Below are 12,925 nucleotides of genomic sequence, written 5' to 3'. Positions count from 1 at the left end.
CGGCGGTAACGAGGTTCTGCCGAGTTTCGGCTAAACAGTTACCCGAGAGCTATATATTCCGGTCTGCTACGACAGCGGGTGTAAGATTATTTTTCATGCATGTCACATTAATCATCTTTCGGAAATACAATTCGGAGACAAATATTTTCTTTTAGCACCTTTTTTCTTAAAGTAGCGTGCAATTTGAAACTTCATCATAACTGCAAAATGGAGTCATTCTAAGAACACAATTCATTTATTAATGGTGAGCGGTAATAACGTCGATTAAAGAACGCGACTTGTCTTACACGTGGTTGTGTAAGACAGGACTTCATAGCACCGGTGTAAACAGTAGATAATCCAGTCTAATTTTCAATAATAAAACAATACTGAAACATGTTACTCGTGCAAATATACCTTAGGTACACACGTATTCGTTTACACAATTCAAAGAGTTTTCAATATTGCTCCTATTTTTTATTAACATCAACTTCCAAAAGATGAAAAAGTGAAAGGTTTTGAAGACAGCTTTATATATATTATATGTACAGCAATATGTTATTAGGCATGCAGGTGAGCAAGGATCAGTAATCAAATTGATTTAAGCAGATAAGTGCCTGGCATGATAAGAAATTGTTTTGTACTCTGAAAACAGGTAATTGATTCCGATATATTTAATCTCAAAACTTTAATAAAAAAATGTCTCAATTTCTTTATGCTTTTTATTTTCATTCTAGATCATAATGTTGTTAGATTAAAAATGATTTATTGAACATTAACAGGGAACAGGTTGAAGCGCCATTTTGTGTACAGTTTTTGTTTGTTTCATTGTAGTAGTGGAGGACAGCACTCTAGACGAGTGTTATCCTTCTTTGTCTATATAAAGCAGCCATCTTGGATTTTGATTTTGGGAGCAGTCAATTTTCAAGAGGATAGGTTTGTCTGGAGAGGTCATTTTTATGATAAGTCATACTTTGCTTAACAAATTGCTCAACATGTTCAATCCTATAGCTTTTTAAAATCTCTAACCACTATAGTATATGATATGTAAAACATGACATTATAGTAGTAATGAAAGACAACAAACTAATAAATTATTCACATTTTATTATCATAACATTGACATTTTGATAACATTAATGATACAATAACTCTTCAATAGTCATATGGAAAAGACACACAACCATCTCTCACTCACTTATGTATAAAAATACGTCTTTGAGTCAACAAAAGCTCTGTATAGTTTTAACAATCCTATACTGTTTTGTTTGGGTCAGTGTTTAAAAAGTTTAGCTTGATCACGGTCTTTACATATTTAAGGTACATGTAATCTGTGACCGTTACAATTTCATTTGACAAGCGATGGTCTGTAAACATCCTACACACATAGTTTAATTTAAACCTTAAATCGAATATTATTTTTACCTGTCTGAAGTAATTGTTAACATCTCGGCTCCCTCGCTACTAAATGCAGAAAACTGAGATTTTCCGATAATTATTTGAAGTGCAACACGGACCTAATAGAGAACAACAGACATGTGTTTCGTAACTTTGTGTTTGTAAACATTTGCTCAATTGTACTTTTTACAAGGATCTGTGTGTATATTATTGTCATTTCTATTGTTTTTATATTAAGTAAATGATTTAATCAACGTTTTGCGGAACAAAATGATTAAATGTTCATTAATAATCATATTATTTGTGAAAAACATAAAAATAATCGTCCTTCCCGTGTTTCAAATATGAGTTATATGACACAATGAAGTGGCACTTACGAACGGTAACACAGGGTTTTGTCGGATTGAGAGATGAAAACTCACCGAATGTTGTTGTCATACAAAAATCAACACTAAAGTTTTTGTTAAAATCAAGGGGTGGGATGTATATTACTGTTTTATTGACATCATTTGGGAATTCTTCTTTTCTCTATTTTTTATTATAACACAATTATACTGTATAATGATATAGTAACTTTCGTTCAAAATGATTTGCGATGAAATTGTCCTCAGAAATGTTAAGTTAGGTTAACTTAGATCGAAATCTTTGACTAGTGTGGATATGAACATATTTTACATCATGATTTAATCTCATACTATATTGCAAAAAATGATTCGCCGTAATTTGCATGCAACAATTTGCAACAATGTACATGTATTTAGTCAAAATGCTAGAATCTAAACTATAAACCTTTTTCTATATATTAAATAAAAACAATATATTACAGAGTATGTTTTTAATAACGTAAAAAATGAAACTTTTTAAGTAATGATGCTTTTTAATGGAATGATTATTTATTTCAAAACATTATACAGTGTAACCAAAATTAATTCCCAGCGCTAGCTTCGTATAAATCAATTTAGGATAAACCGAAGTCCGATAAAATCCATATAAACTTGTACTTCATCTAGACTCGTTTTCAAGTCCCAAAATCCATATCCAAAATCAATATTGTACACCCGGTCTACTCTCTTCGTTTAAACTTCCGCGTCTAAAAATCAACATTGTAATTCTAAGTAACAGAGTTCTGTCAAAATGTTTAAAACCAATTCATGGTGTAAAAAAGAAACAACATCGAGTGCAACATTGATCATTTCTACGAATGAAATAATAATATTTATCACATACAGTATAATAATAATCTTTAATTTCAGTTGACGCGTTAGATTGTATAAAGGGCATGACCTTCACGTCAAGTTTCTTGCAAGCCCGACCTATTCTGTTGTACGAAAAATTGTCCAAAGTTGTCAAGAGAAAAGAAATTAATTATCAACCAGAATTCCTGCTGCTTACATTAAGATATCTTAGTTTTAGGTTAATACAGACCAGCATGTGCAAATATAATAAAACATTGATGATTTTACCTTAAGTTTACAATTTACGGAGGCACAAATTAACCTATACAATATATCAAAATTTTAATGTGAATTTTATAAAAAAAAAAAATCATTCATTTTTTTTAAGATTGGTAACGCCCAATAGTATGCATCACAAAATGTTTTTAAGGTTTAATGCTTGAGGCAATAAAAGTCAGTAAGCACGTTTATAAATTATCCTAAGCACAATTACAAGGAAGACATTCATTCAAATATATAACCTGGAAAGCCTAATACATACCTTTAAATGGTCGTTGCAGGTTAAAAGATACATTTTTTTATGTTGCAAACCTGAATATAATAGTAACCAAACCAAAACAAGAATATATTTTTGAAAAACAGTAATTGCCGTGGTAAACCTGGTAAAAATACTTACATATGTTATTTTCGAGGAAATGTTTGCGTCCAAGAGATGGTTGAAAAATAATGCTTTATCGGAAAAATAGAGAGATGTTTCGCCGTTTGTTCGTGAATAAAACATCTAAACGAAGCACGAGAGCCACGAGAAGGCAATTGCCCGTATCTGTAGGGCCGCGGGGTGAAGGAAAAGTTCGAGGCGTTCTGCAGGGATGCAAATGCACCAAACGAATAGGATTAATTGGCGCCATTCTTGCATAAATGTTTTCATATAAATCAGTAACCCAACATGTCGTATACAGAAACATTTTTGCCATGCTTTCCAAAATGGGGTCTGGACGGATATGTTCTGAAAATAAAACTACTGGGACCGTTATTCCACTCAAGCTGTTTTTACATTGCGCATGAGTCCTGCATATTTAAAAGTGCCAATAACGGCGCTTGGTAACGAAAAAATATTTTATGTTAATACATGCTTCCCGTTTAAGTATACCATGCAAGATTGACAGTCGATTGCAGAAACACACACTTTGTTTCTAAAGAGCTATTTTGGCAAAGTTGGAAATTGAATTATAAAACATAAGATTATTGTCTTTACAAGATAAGAATTTCCTCCCCTGGCAATATTTTTGTAATTTTTGTTTCTCAACATTTTTTTATAGCATAAATATGCATGTGTTGGCAGTTAACCCCGTGTTATTAAAGGTAACAGTTATGTAAACCTTTTTTAGTAGGGTCTTAAATTTCACGAGTAAATGACTATGTCAGCAAATTTGGCATATTAAGTCAAACAAGTTTTTTATTTATAGAATCAATCAAGGAATATACAACAATACTATTATATCCATATACTTTGGTGTATGTATGTCCATACTGTTCACATATTTGCAAAAAAACGTAATAATTTTAAATTTTAAAAATTATAACTGTGACAGAAGTGGTTATATAATTAAATCAAAAATAAAAGACAGTTTGCAAAAAATATAATTTATATATGTTCTTTTCTTTTAAACTCATATTTACGTACCCCGAATAAAACCAGTAATCAGTATACATTTGATTTGTTAAATTCATTATCGATTCATCCATTGTGTATGAGTTATGCTATGTCGATATATTAAGGTTAGGAACCGAATGACACCAAGAAAAAGCTCTTCACAGAAACTAACTTTGAGTAACGAAAAAAATCACTAGAACAAAAGCATCTGATCAATGTACCAAAATACTATAAAATGCTTTTCTGTAATCTTTCGGTAATTTATTTAACTGTTTCGGACAGATTTTGTGGCGAGAATTTAATCTTTAGAACACTTTTGGACGACCTTAAAACTCTCGGAACACTCCTGCCAAGATTAGTTGAAATCCGTTTTTGTTTTTATTTTGACAATTTTGGATATCCTTAAATGTCATCTTCATACAGGCAAAACACAACACAATAATATGTAAGCCACTGTGCCATTTGAAACTTAAACACACTCGCAACAGTTTGTTGGTTTTAAAACCTAAGGCAATGATATTGTAATTTGTTTTCGAATATCCCACGTTAATGTTGAGGTTTCATCTTCTCTGTCACCTCTTAACTACAGTTTCATTTTGAACAACTTGGCAAATTTGAAGCTAACATTTTAAATATCTTTTTGTTTTAGGGCATAATAACACTTTTATTATCTTTTTGTTTCATCATAATTTTTTAAAAACATATATATAGGAAAAAGTAAATAATAAATGCAATTAAAGGTGCATAAAAGAGAAAAATATTGCAATTTTATAAAGTTATAAGTATAATTAAAATGTTGAGTTGAAAAGTTGGTTGATTAAGTACAAACTTTCAAAGTAAAACCTTAAGCTTAACATGTGTAATAGAGGAAAACATCTGTTTAAAGGTTTGCTTAAAAGTAATGAAATACTTATTTAGGAATTATAATTTATTGTTAGATGAATAAAAGAGAAAACCTGTTTATAAAGAAAAACGTCTGGACAGTTTTTTGGTTGACCAGACGATGACTCGAGAATATTTTGAAGAGAAAAAAATACCAAATACATCCAATATTGGTAAAGCTATTTCCGGTGGTCGTTGGCAACCGGAGCATACTATAATCGTCACGTGTTATATTCAATATTGGGGAAGTTTAAATCCAGTAGGACGCGTTGCACATATAATTATAAAGAAACATTTCTCAAAGAAACAAGATTCAAATTATAAAAAACTGTTAATCGATACTACACGCTTCATATGATGCTGCTTTAAAAAACATTCCATATGTCAGGCAGAATATCGCAAGAAGGCACACGTGCAAAAGTTGTTGAGCGTTAAATATTTGGCATAACAGAAAACGTTTAATTATCAATTTCTTCCGAAGAAATGAAAATATCAATTAGATGAAAAGCAAAATGATGTGTGTAACGTCTGGAATGTTTCAATGATTGAACTTAGTGATAACGATATAAATTATATACCATTTTTATCTCAACCGAAATTAATCTTACACAGGAACTTATTTGTTTTTAATATGATTTCTGTAAGAGAAAACAAAGCTTTCAATGGAAATAAAAACGTAAAATGTAGCATGGAACATATAGACGGATATCAAAAGGTGAAATTATTGAAACCGGCATATTGTTATCATATGGAATGAGATATAACAAAAGTAAACGAAGCTTTAAATTCTAAAAAAAATAATTTCGTTAAAAAGAACGTGGAAAGGAGAAATCCCGGACATGGAATTTTAATTCTGACATGAATTTTAACGGAAGCGCCACCTAGTGGGTCACAGACTTATACCGTAGCATTATCAGTGTTCAGTGTCGCTGCCCTATTATTTTTTAAATACTGGTTATAATTATGTTACTACTGTTTTTTCTTTGCTCCGTTTTTTACGGTTATAAAACACATGTTTCAGCAGAGACAATACCATTGAAACATAAACAATGTTAATGCTTAAATGCAAACAAATTATCAAATTAATGGAAAAAAGATCCTCGAAGAAACAGATGTTTTGATTATTGAAATAGTATTTTTGGAAAATCGGTGTTTGGATATATATCAGTTTGCAATTCCGCGTAATCAGAGTTGGAAAAAATTCAGTTCTACATAAGAAGGTTTCGAGGACTTTCAAAAAGAGGTTAGATCCATAGTAACAGTGGGTTCAAAATGTTTTCTTAAAAGCTTGCGCCGTAATTTGTGTTAGAAACAGAAACTTTCGATTGTGTTCGGATTTGTAATTATATATGTTTCGGAATTTAACACAGAACTACTCACATTTTCGAACTAAACTTAATGGAATGCATTCTTAAATAAAGCAGTTCCTATTTATTTTGAAAATATTATTGTAAGTTAATTTGTTGTTATACAAATGTCAATACAGAGAGATAAAATGGAGAAATGTTGTTTTTTTTTATTATTTCAAATCATGATTTCAGCTTATTGAGAAAAAAACACCCTCACAAATATCCTTTTTGTATTTTAGATCGTTGTCAGTAGCATTTTTAACATAGAAACAATCATCTGATATCTGGTGTGATAAATGAACAAATAATTAATTTCAAGAAGTACGGTTTCGGTTTGTTTCGACAAAAATGCCTGAAGAACTGGACGAAAATTAGCTTTATGTTGATTAAAGATATACTATGTTCATCCTTGAGTTCAAATTTTAATCACAGAAATTTTATTGAAATCTCTAAAAATTCTAAAACTTTAATGTCTAATTAAAAATGAACGAAATGACTGAACTTTGCATGGGAAGCTGCCCTTCCTTATTAAATGACAAGTAAAATTGGTCAATTCTTTCTACAAAACTGCCATTTGTTATTGACACTACATTTTGTGACTACCAAAATAGTCCGTAAAATTTTGCTAAGCATAACGATTTTACTTTGTGCGAAATCAAAATGTTTACTTTACACTAACAAAAGATACTGTATAGCAATTACTAGTAAATCAATATTTTCTTATGTCAAATCTGAACATAGTCTATATTTTATGTGATCGATACCAAATAAAGCTTGACTTTTTCTTGAACATTATCAAAGACCCTTGTGCGGGATACGAATACATGAAAGATGAAGATCAAAAATCTTATAAAACTGAATTGTATAATTCATGGTAACATTAACAGATAATTAAACATTACAGAAAATCAGTCATAAGTAATTCGATACCAGCTACAAGTGTAATATTTCTGTAATGCAAAATAAATAATGCAAATTCACAATTTCTGAATACGTCTACCCAATCAGAACAATCTTTTTTTTTTCTTTTGTTGCTGTTTTCATTTTCCTCATTTCTCTGCAGTAAATATCACTTAATTTCATTTGGTATCAAAGTGTCAAGCAAACCCACATAAAATGTGTTCAATGTTTATAACTCATTTTGAAACACATTTCAAAAATACCAACCCTAAGCAGTTTTGATATAATTATGCTAAAATCTACTTTTTTTATGTTGAAAATCTTAGTAAATATATAGATTTTTTTCACACAATGTCCTTTGAATTTTGTCTTTGAAACTTTATCAAAACACATGTGATAAAACTGTACAAATGCGATTAATGATAGGATGTACAGCCGTTAAGAATGACAATACACATTTTCATCAATTTAAAATTTCCTAGCACTCGTATTATCCTATCTGAAATATCTTTACGAAAAAAGTGTTTGCAATCTTTTGTAGAAATGATTCAATTGCTCTGCAACTGGTAAAAAAAATCAAAACATATCATTAATGTCAAGACATACAACTTTATCAGCAACTGACATTGCTTTGTTGGAGCCCTTATCTCGTTAATAAGTTGTAAAATACCGCAATACCGTTGTACGGAAGTTTTCCCTAGTTAGACACTCATCCCTGTTTTTGTTGAGACTTAAAATGTGTGAATCAGTTGGGTTTCAGAGAAAAAATAATTAATTATCAAAAGTAAAGACAATTTCCCTGCAGCTAGCATTTAGAATTACTTAGTTTAATGTTAATACAGACCAGATGTGCAATATTAAATTGTGATTTTTTTCTCAGACATTCATTCATTTTTTAAATTATTAAAATCTAACGCACAATAGTATACATCACAAAATGTTATATTCGTGTAAAAGTGAAAACTTATTGATATATTTTTTTTTTCAAAGATTAAATGTTGATTCGAATGAGGAATAAACTATTATGAAAGACGGTGTAATAAAAAAGTAATGTTTTGTGTAAGAGTAAGAATGCAATTATCATTTACCCCAGAAAACAGGTTCAAACAAACCGAGCCTTCAACATTTTCAATTTTTAATCAATTTTGGACGTTACTTAAGATATTCTGTTCTTCCATAACTGCCTGAATTTCTGTAGAGATAAAAACCAGACAAGCCGGTAATGTTTACCTTCACTGGCTATTTGAATACTTAAATAACACATGTTTAGAAAATAATGTTTATCATCACTTTAAATTAAATACATGTTTTATGACAGCAAAGAGGTATTATATTTTAAAAACATGTTATCATGTCTTGAAAAAGAAGTAATTTCCGTATGGTAGTCCTTTCAAATATCTTTGCAGACAGACAAACCTAAAGTTTTTTTTAGTTAGATAAGCGATTCAAATTTAATCTTATATCCCCAAATAATTACATCATAAAACAGCATTATAAGGCAATACAAATCAGTAAGCACGTATATAGATTATACACAGTTGCAAAGGACGACTACACACCCATTCAAATATATACCATGTAAAGCTAATACATAATTTTATGGTCGTTGCAGGTCAAAATACATTTTTTATGTATCAACCCGGCAAAAATGTTTAGTTTGGTAAAATGATTGACTTATTGATTGCTGTGGAAATGAACATATTTTACATCATGAAGCATGATTTAATGTCATACAATATTGTATTGATTTGCCGTAATTGGCATGCAACGATTTGCAACAAATGAACATGTCTTTAGTCAAAATGCTAGAATCTAAACCCAATACACTTGTGTCTATATAAAAAAAAAAAAACAATTTCTTAAAGAGTATGACTAAGAAGTAAGAGAAAAATTTAAAAAAAAACAATTAATTAATGAAGCTTTAAGAAAACGATAATTTATTTCACATATTCACAGTGTAACCAAAAATTAATTTTCCAGCGCTTGCTTCGTATAAATCAATTTTGGATAATACGAAGTCCAATAAATCCATATAAACTTTCACATTGTACATCATCAAGACTCGTTTTCATGTCCAAAAATCCAAATCCAATCAATATTGTACACCGTCTCATCTCGCGTTCAACTACCGGCCATTAAAATCACAGTGTATTCTAAGTAACAAAGTTCTGTTAAATGTTAACCAAATTCGTGATGTAAAAAAAAGAAAAGAAAGAAAGAAAGAAAAAATATCGAGTGCAACATTGATCATTTCTAAAAATAAAATAATAATATTTACTACATCAGTTTTATACCCCCGATTTCTGTTGAGGACTTAACATGTGCAAATCGGTTGATACGTTTCAGAAAAAAATATAATTATCAAGCTAGATGTTCTGCAGCGAACATAAGATAACTTAGTTATAGGTTAATACAGACATAGACAAACATAGATTTAACCTTTACAAAATTACGGTGACACAAATTAACCACTAACGAAATATCAAAATTTCAATGTGAAATTTAACCCAGAAATTCATTCATTATTAGCGCCCAATATACTAACGTAATCCATCACAATGCTTTTTTCTTTTTAGTGTGTTTCGTGAATACTAATCGTGTTATTTTCTTTTCAAGACTAAATGTTCAATTCGATTATGTATCCAATTTCATCAAAAGTGAAAATTTGATAAAGAAAACTTGTATAAAGGCTAGCATGCAATTAACCTCGCGAACGTCAAGTAACAGACTGATTCATACCGAGAGTTCACACATTTTCAAATTTCTCATCGAATATCCCCGATGACTACATCACATAGCAGTATAAGGCAAACAAGTCAGTGTGCACTGTATATTAATTATAACACCAGGAATAAAACAAAGACTTAAAACTTTTTCTACAGGTTAAATGTAAGACTTTGTTAAGAGTCAACTTAAGCAATGACATATCTTTGTAAAAGGATTCTTGGCTGTTGGTAATTCTGGTAAACCTGAACTCCTACTAGTTTATGGCTGGCCAAATGACATATTAAGTCAAACAATCAATCAGTATATACACCACAATATAATAACGCAAATCCCTCGGTGTCCGTACATCTCTGTGTTTTTGTAAACAGGTAATTATTTACATTGTGAAAATCATGAATGTGACAGAAATTAGTATATTATTATAAAATTATTATAAAAATAAGACAATTTGCCAAAAACATAATTTATATATTTTCTTTTGTTTTGAACCCATATTTACGTATCCAACCAAAATAAAGTTTATCCGATTCATTTGCATTATTCGATTCATTTTCAAGGCATCACACACGTGTACGAGTTACGTTTTGTCGATATATACAGAAGAACTCTTCACAGAATCTACTTAGTGTACCAGAAAAATTCACAGAAAAAAAACAAAACAACTGAATGTACCAAAATATTATCAAATGCTTTTTGCTATCTTTTTGTTATATGAACTTTCTTGACAGATTTTGTGGTGCGCGAAATCTAAATTTTAGAACAACTTTGCACAATCTTTGCTATTTAAACGTTTAAATAAGTTTTGTGTTTATTAGGACAATTTTGGATATTTTTATTGTCATCTTCATAAAGGCCAAACACACAAAATAATATTTGTATCATAGTTTGGAGGCCTTTCTGTTGAAAACTGTGTCAGGGTTAAATCGTATAACATATACATGCAGAGTGCGTAAACTGGAGTGCGGATATAAGTTACCCGCACTCCAGAGCATGCCCATTGATTGGCTCATTTTTTGCTGGGGTTTAACATATTAAGACGGCAGAGAAAGGGAAAGCGACAGAAAATGTCATATTCAGATGTTCGTGTCATTGGTTCATTTTTGCCGGGGATCAAATATTGTGACAACAGGGAACGTGCCTTTTATGTTTTGACTATGAATACAAAAGAGAAAAGAAACACCAAAAACACTCGGAATCTGATTTATACTCGGGGGCTACGCCCCCTCGTACAAATCAGATAGCCTCGTGTTTCGGTGCTCTTTCTATTACATAAGCCACTGTGCCAATTAAAAACCCATAAACACTCTCAGCAGTTTGTGGTTTGAGAATGATATTGTATTTATTTTGATATCTTCATTAGTGCTGAGGTTTCATCTACTTTACACCTTTTCCTATGAAACACAGGTATTAAAAAAAACTTGACAAATGTGAAGCTAACAATTTAATATCGTCTTGTTTTAGCATAATTTTACAAGCATATTTATTGGAATCAGTAAATAACAAACGCAATAAAAAGTGCATCAAAGAGAAGTAATGCCAATTTTTCAGAAGTATATCGAAATATTTAAATTGTTGATAAGTACCACCGTATCTTTCAAGTAAAGCTTAAGCTACATGTGGTATAAAGAAAGACATTTGTTAAATGTTTGCTTAACAGTATTAAAATTATAATTCAGATAATAATTCAGAATTTTTGATAAAGTGAACCTGTTACATAAGAAAACGTCTGGACAATTTTAGTTGACAGACGATTGACTCGAACATTTTGCAGATCAACAGAACCAAATATCAATATTGGTAAAGATATTTTCCGATGTCGTTGGCAACGAGCAAACTAGAATCATCACGTATTATATTCAATATTGGAAGTTTATCCAGTAGGACGTTGCACATGTGATGATAAAGAAAGAGTTTCTCAAAGAAACAGAATCAATGAAAAAACTGAAACAGTTATCGATACTACACGCTTCATATGATGATTTAAAAACATTCTATAATTATGTCAGTCACAATATCGCAAGAGGCGCAAAGTTGTTGAGCGTTAAATATTTGGCAGACAGTGGAAAAAGTGTATAATTATCTATATCTTCTGAAGAAGTGAAAATATCAATTAGATGAAAAGTAAAATGATGTGTGTAGCGTCCGGAATGTTTAAATGATTTAACCTAGTGATGAGGATATATATTCCATTTTATCTTAACCGAAACTATTCTAACACAGGGACCTATTTGTTTTTAAATATGATTTCTGTAAGAGAAAACAAAGCTTTTATGGAAATAAAAACGTTCATCAAAAAGTGATATAATTAAAGTCGGCATATAATCATATGGAATGAGATATACGAAAGTAACGAAACTGTAAATACTTGAAAAAAATAATTTGGTTAAAGACGTGGAAAGGAGAAATCCCGGACATGGAATTTTGATCTGAAATGAATTTAACGGAAGCGCCACCTAGTGGGTCACAGACTAATACCGTAGCATTATCAGTATTCAGTGTCGCTGCACCTATTATTTTTATATTGGTTATAGTTATGTTACTTCTGTTTTTCTTTGCTCGTATTTTACGGTTATAAAATACATGTTTCAGCAGAGACAATGCAATTGAAACATAAAACATGTTAAAACTTAAATGTAACAAAGTATCAAAATATGGAAATAGATCATCGAAGACAGATGTTTTGATTATTGAAGTATATATTGGAAATCATTGTCCAATGTAACAGTGTGAAGTTCCACCCAATAAAGTTGAAAATTCAGTTTCTGCAGTAGGTTCGGGGACTTTTAAAAGAGGTTAGATCCATAGTACAGTGTTCAAAGAGTTTCTTAAAGCTTGCGCCGTAATTTGTGTTAGAAAGAGAA

This window comes from Ruditapes philippinarum, unplaced genomic scaffold (assembly GCF_026571515.1).
Source record: "Ruditapes philippinarum isolate M1 unplaced genomic scaffold, ASM2657151v2 ctg7555_1_1_1_1, whole genome shotgun sequence".
NCBI lineage: Eukaryota > Metazoa > Mollusca > Bivalvia > Venerida > Veneridae > Ruditapes > Ruditapes philippinarum.
This window is presented reverse-complemented; position numbering follows the sequence as displayed.